This window comes from Mixophyes fleayi, chromosome 12 (genome assembly GCF_038048845.1).
Source record: "Mixophyes fleayi isolate aMixFle1 chromosome 12, aMixFle1.hap1, whole genome shotgun sequence".
Lineage (NCBI taxonomy): Eukaryota > Metazoa > Chordata > Amphibia > Anura > Limnodynastidae > Mixophyes > Mixophyes fleayi.
Window position 1 is genome coordinate 23,349,886 of NC_134413.1, and position 6,000 is coordinate 23,355,885.

Genomic DNA, 6,000 nt, shown 5'->3' on the forward strand with positions numbered 1-6,000 from the left:
AGGCTGTGTTTCCAGGAACATTAGTTCAGTATAGGCAGATATTTTGTTATTGGAACCAATACATGTGATTGCCGCCTATCACTGCACTAGAAGGCATATAAAACAAGAGAAGTAGTACTGTGCAAATAAGCAATGTAAACAAATTGAGACATTGCCAGGAACGTATAGTTTTAAAACCTAGCATTGTCCCAGGGACAGTTCTCAGCTGTGATTTTGGTGCAAAAGAAAGTCCTGCACAGAAGAAAGGAATTAAAATGTTTTTGGGAATATTGCATTATGGAGAGAAATCTCAGCAAAACAACAATTGCATTACTACAATGGCTGAGTCTCATGCAGGGAATAAAACATTCCTCATTAAATGAAATTTTTTCACTCCTTAATCATGATTTACTGAACGAGAGGTACCGGTTGCTAGGTTCTCTATTCCTCCCCTCACTGGTTTATTGTTAATCCCTTGAGACAATCTGTGCAATTGCAATAGGCTGGTGTGAGTAATGAGTTTTCACAGTTAAGACTCTAATTATTTTGGCGTGGGGACCTGTTCAAATCTTCATACAGCACCAGTTACTCCATCCAAGCGGCGATAAGCGACAGATCTACTATAATCGCCATGGTAACAGACTTCCTGCTCAGAACCAAGCCCAATCTTGAAATGAAAAGCTTTTAAATATTCAAAATATTTTGAAAAAGTCTACCATTTCCTCAATATCATAAATAATTAACATTCCAAGGTTAAATAAAAAAATAAACAGAAAAATGTGTCTTAAACAAATTGTGGATTGTATCTGTTGACGGGAACCGATGTCCTTCAAAATATTTGCGAACCAGCTAAAAATAATGGCTTGGTAACAAAATTCCATACACAGCATTGTCTAATTGCAACACTATTCCCTAGATGTCAAGCTCTCACCAATACAGCCTTATCATAATAATGTATGGCTGTGCTATAATTCTATATAGCTGCAATTCCCTTTGTCCCTATGACTTTGTACAGTGCTATTATACATTTTGCATCTCTGCAAATGAAAATATTTATAAAAACTAAGTCGATTAAATAGGTCTAGTCTAAATAGGTTTTGTTTAGTATTAATAAATAGTAAAAATCAATAACATGGGGGAGGGGGGTCAGAATGCACAGTTATAAATATATATACACATCATAGAATTCATGTTCAGACAGCAATACACATGCATCTAAGAGGAGTATAGTCAAGGCACACACTGCTGCTTGCTTACCTATTGGGTTGTCACCAGGTTGTTACATTTTCATAGGAATATGCCCCTTCCTTAAATCAGCCATTGAATACCTAACACGATGCATCTGCAAGAAAGATCTCATCAGCTGTTCCCCATTTCAAACCATTGCGGGTTTTTTTTTGCTAAATAAAAAAAAATATATATATATATCTGTCTATGATCAGGATAAGGTCTCCCCCTCCCCAGGCTTTTCCTGTAGCAGACACTGAATGACAGATGTGACTCTTCATTGAGCAACAGGGAATCCCTCCCCCCTTATCTGCATAACACAGACGTCATTGGCCGGCCTGCGCTAACCCCGCCCACAGGAGAAAGCCGCTCGCTCGGGCTACCTAGGCTGCATAATGCAGACACATTACAGCGGGATAATGAAGGTGTTACATTACAGCGACATATAAACACATGACGAGGCAGTTTGTCCAAAATAGGTGTCCCTGCTCTAACACCGTCTATCCCACCGGCACTGTTGACACATGCAATGATTTAATCATATAAAACCTTTCCCTAACCAAGTATAAGCGGCATCTGTCAGCGTTATATACATCCCCCTGGTCTCTTCCACCGTCCACAGTAACATGGCGGATCTCTGCAGCCGAATCCTGTAAACGTCTAAATAAGCCGCTATATTAATATTAATGAGAAATAAAGCACTGGGCAGACCAGATGGACCGATCAGTCTTTTTTTTACCTCAAAATCTCGGTTTCTAAGCCAATATTTTATGCAGATAATATTAACAGATGTCATATACAGATTTAACAAATAATTATGTTCTTTCTGACAGGAGCACTGTCTAAAATATTCTCAATCGCAGAAGACAAAATCAACCAGATCATAATGCCTGATATGCATAAAGTCTCAATATGCTCAAAACTAAAATGGAACATATATGTTGACAGGATTCGAGTCTATGAAGCTGGGACCCTGGACAGGTCCTCCCTGCCCCCATAACACAGTCTTCTATAAACGTAACAAGTTAGAATAAACAACATTACCTATGTAATGGTGGGGATATGGGGGAGTGGTGGAGGTGCTTGCTGTAAATGGATAATGCAGCCTTGGGAGATAAGACATTAGCTTTACTTGTGCAACTCAGGTTATCTCTGAATATTCCACTCAGCAGAAATAATGGAAAAGGTTTTCTTGTAATCAAAACTTAAAAGTAGCTGAGTGCAGGTTCTTGTCCTGTGAAGAGATCCTGTCAGAGCCTAAAATGACTGATAATGCCATTCAGTAGAAGTATAATTGCACACGTTTATGAGATAGAGACAAGGGCTGGCTGGCAAATTTTAGCCCAGGGGGGTGGGGTGAGACTAGGCTCAGCAACCTATTATGAACATTTTAAAGGGAAAAAAAACGCAAGTAGCCCAGTGACCCAGCCCAAGCTAGCCCACTATGGGTTCAGTCCGGGGAGCATATGCCCCCCAGCCCCTGGATAGAGATAGATATATAAGCTACCAATTGTCGTTCTATGGGTTTTTTATTCAAATCTTCACGTGTCATACAAAATTATCCACCAAAAGATAGCTATGTTTATATCTTTCAGTGTACTTATTTTCTATCATGTTTCGTATGATATCATCACACAAGGCAATAAGATGAATTACTATGGCGCCTTAAACACTGGTATAAAAATACATACTTTACATAGTTTTGCTGGCGCTAAACACTAGTAAAACTGGATTGGGAATGGAACCCATTGGTTCCAAAGATCCCATACCTACAAGCATTTGCGCTTATAGTCAGAAGCGCTTCTGGTTCCATGTCGTTGTTTAAACGTCATATTCCCAATTTACTTGTGTTCACAGAAATACGCTTTGGTGTCAATGGAGTGTCCTCCTCTGACCTCCTACGAATACATGCCAAATGTAATTAGTTGAACACCCTCTTCATGAAGACCTGACTATTCCATTCTTAAACTCTATGGGGCATATTCAATTGACGGTGGGATCGCCGAAAATCCTGCGCTCAAAACATATTACCGTTAATACGGTAATATCTCGCTGGATTTCAGCTCGCAGCTCCCTGAGCTGCGAGCTGAAATCCAGCGAGTAAATTACTGTATTAACGGTTTTCCCGCACAGGATTACCATAATAACGGTAATATTTTTTGAGCGCGGGATTTTCGGCGATCCCGCCGTCAATTGAACATGCCACTATGTCAGTGGCAACAGCATTACTATTACGTGGAATTCTTATTTCCCTCTGCAAAAAAACAGTGAGACAAAACCCAAAGTCTTTATAAAATGAGAGAGCACGCGCGAGAGCAATTTATGCAGAACATTTATATTTACCAAGAGACCGCCAGCCAGTCAGTCTCAGGCTTCAGCATAAATCCTAAATGCAAGAAATAGAAGTTCTGTCTCTTTCAGGTTCATATGTAGTAAAATCTTGCTTTAATCAGCAAAGTATTTTTTAAGTGGATCAATACCTGCCCTATCTGTAGGAGAACACATGGCATACTTCCCAATAGTAGCAAAAAAATATTCCCATAGTTTCAGATTTAGTACCTGAAGTTGGTCATATTGAAAATTAGGGGCTGTCCCTTGAAATTAGAGACAGTTGGCAACAATCAAATTACATTCTTTATTGGGGGTTTGCTATGCAGGTTTGTAAATTTATTATTATATAGTATTTGGAGTTTGCCAGGGAAGCATTGGAGAGCTCGCAGCTGATAAGTATTAATGCCCAGCAGCGGGTTAATTCACATTACAGAAGACAGACTCTACAGATAGTGAACATGTGCCTGTTTGGGAGAAACATGTGACTTGAGCACATGCTTTTCCCCCCCCCCTTTTTTAAGACCTCAGCAAAATCCAATTTAAACTCAAAATAATTAATCTTTCAATGGCTCATACATCACACTTCAATTACTAGTAACAGAATCCACACTACCTCTAAATATGGACATAGAGTTTACACTCCTGAGAGCTAGCTATGCTCCTATAAGGATATGGAATATTTTTAATTGAAAGTATGTACGGAAATGTTTACATTTTTATTCTGTAGTGGAGCCGCATTCTGTCACCGTGATACAACATATCTACAGCCTGAGAGTTCACACATAAGGCTCCTGATCTTCACAGCTTACGCTCTAAATCAGGCCCGCCTGTAAATGTGGCCCAGTGGTTGCGGCAAGGGGGCAGAGCTGTTAATGAAAAAAATATCCTGCAAAAAAAAAAAGAAAGAAAATACTTACCTTGCGGTCACATCAGCTGGCGCTCCGGCTCCTCCCTGGTCTCCTCCTCCGTGCGGTGCTCGCAGTGAATGTCGGGTGTGACTTCATCACACCCGAAATCCATTGCGTAGCGCAGCACAGAGGAGTCACCCGCGCGAACTATCTGCAGCAGTGAAAGATTATCCAGTATCTTATTGTTGTTACTCTGAATTTGGACTTTCTGCACCATGCAATTATGAACTAGTTGTGTTCTCTGTATGTATCTAATATAAATATTAAGAGATAATTGTATTTTATATATTTTAAACCATTTTAAATGTGCAGTGCTGAGTAAGGTGAAATTATCACCCACTGTTACCCTCATCGGAGGCTGCTCCATGAGCCATTTTTCCCGCCACCCTATCTTTAAATCTCTGTAGATTTCTATTAGTCCTCCTGATGCTACCTATATCGGTGACCATTTCAAACTGGTCAATAAAAAAATTATTCATGGGTGCAGAAAGAGGGAAAAAAAGTTTTTGGCATTTAATTCCCCGAACCCCACTAAGGGACAGATGCAGGTAAGTTAAATTGCAGCTGGTAATGGGACTACTGCTTTAATCATGATTCTGCAACAGGTTTCCTAACTCTTACTAACTTCATTTCCAAGTAAGTTTAATATGTTAACTATGTTTTCTATGTTTTTTTGGATGATCAGCTATCATTAGTGTTAGTGTATTTTATGTGCGGCCCAAACCAACTCGTCGTCTTCCAATGTGGCCCAGGGAAGCTAAAAGGTTGGACACCCCTGCTCTAAATTAACAATCCTTCCATTCAGCCAAGATAGAGGTTTCTGCTGCAAATCGAATTTGGTAAATCTGTATACAGTTGTTCCCTTTAATATTTTCTTAGAGAGAAAATCTAGCTTCATTTAGTTATGAAAAGCAGTTGTGCAGCTGAAATAGAAAAGAGGGATTTCTGATGTATGCACAGAAGAAAATAAGGAATAGGTAAGTAGTATCTGTAACGTTGGACACACATGTATGGATAATTGGCAGATCACCCCTTCAATTCCAACCAGGTTTGGATATTTAGATCTGTCGTTTTGCTTGTCACAAATCGTGCAATGCTGGACCAATGTGACCAGCACTACACACATACATACAGATTTTAAAAGGCAGTCCAATTAAATATTACAATAAAAGGGACTGTAACAGCAAACACGTGTGTTTAATTGTGGCTAGGGCAGGAGAATGTGCATGGTAGACTTTTGTGTCATAGCTCTATGCAGATTATAAGTAGACCTGGAAGCAGAGCCGTAACTTAGAATTCTAGCGCCTGGGGCGAGAAGGACAAATGCCACCCCCCTAGCCCTCAATTTTAACCAAATTAACCTAAAATATTCCTAAATTGGAAATTTGTATCTGTTAGTTACTATGATCAATAATAGAAACTAGGTAAAGTACTACACTACTATACATTTATATCAGTGATAGGCAACCTGGTGCACTTCAGAGGCCAAAATGGGCGGCCCTCTAACCTTCAAACGGGCAACACATCACCTTTCCATCTCAGTAATAGGTTAACA

The 6,000-nt window shown here is 39.6% G+C and overlaps 1 protein-coding gene across 1 annotated transcript in view; it reads right to left on the reverse strand.

Moving 5' to 3' along the window:
* DAAM1 (dishevelled associated activator of morphogenesis 1) overlaps nucleotides 1–1,685 on the reverse strand; it is a 91,734-nt gene extending 90,049 nt beyond the window's left edge. Inside the window, 1 exon segment of the mRNA XM_075192421.1 lies at nucleotides 1,237–1,685. The gene's annotated coding sequence lies outside the window, so the exon portion shown is untranslated.
* Between the last annotated feature and the right edge of the window lie 4,315 nt (nucleotides 1,686–6,000).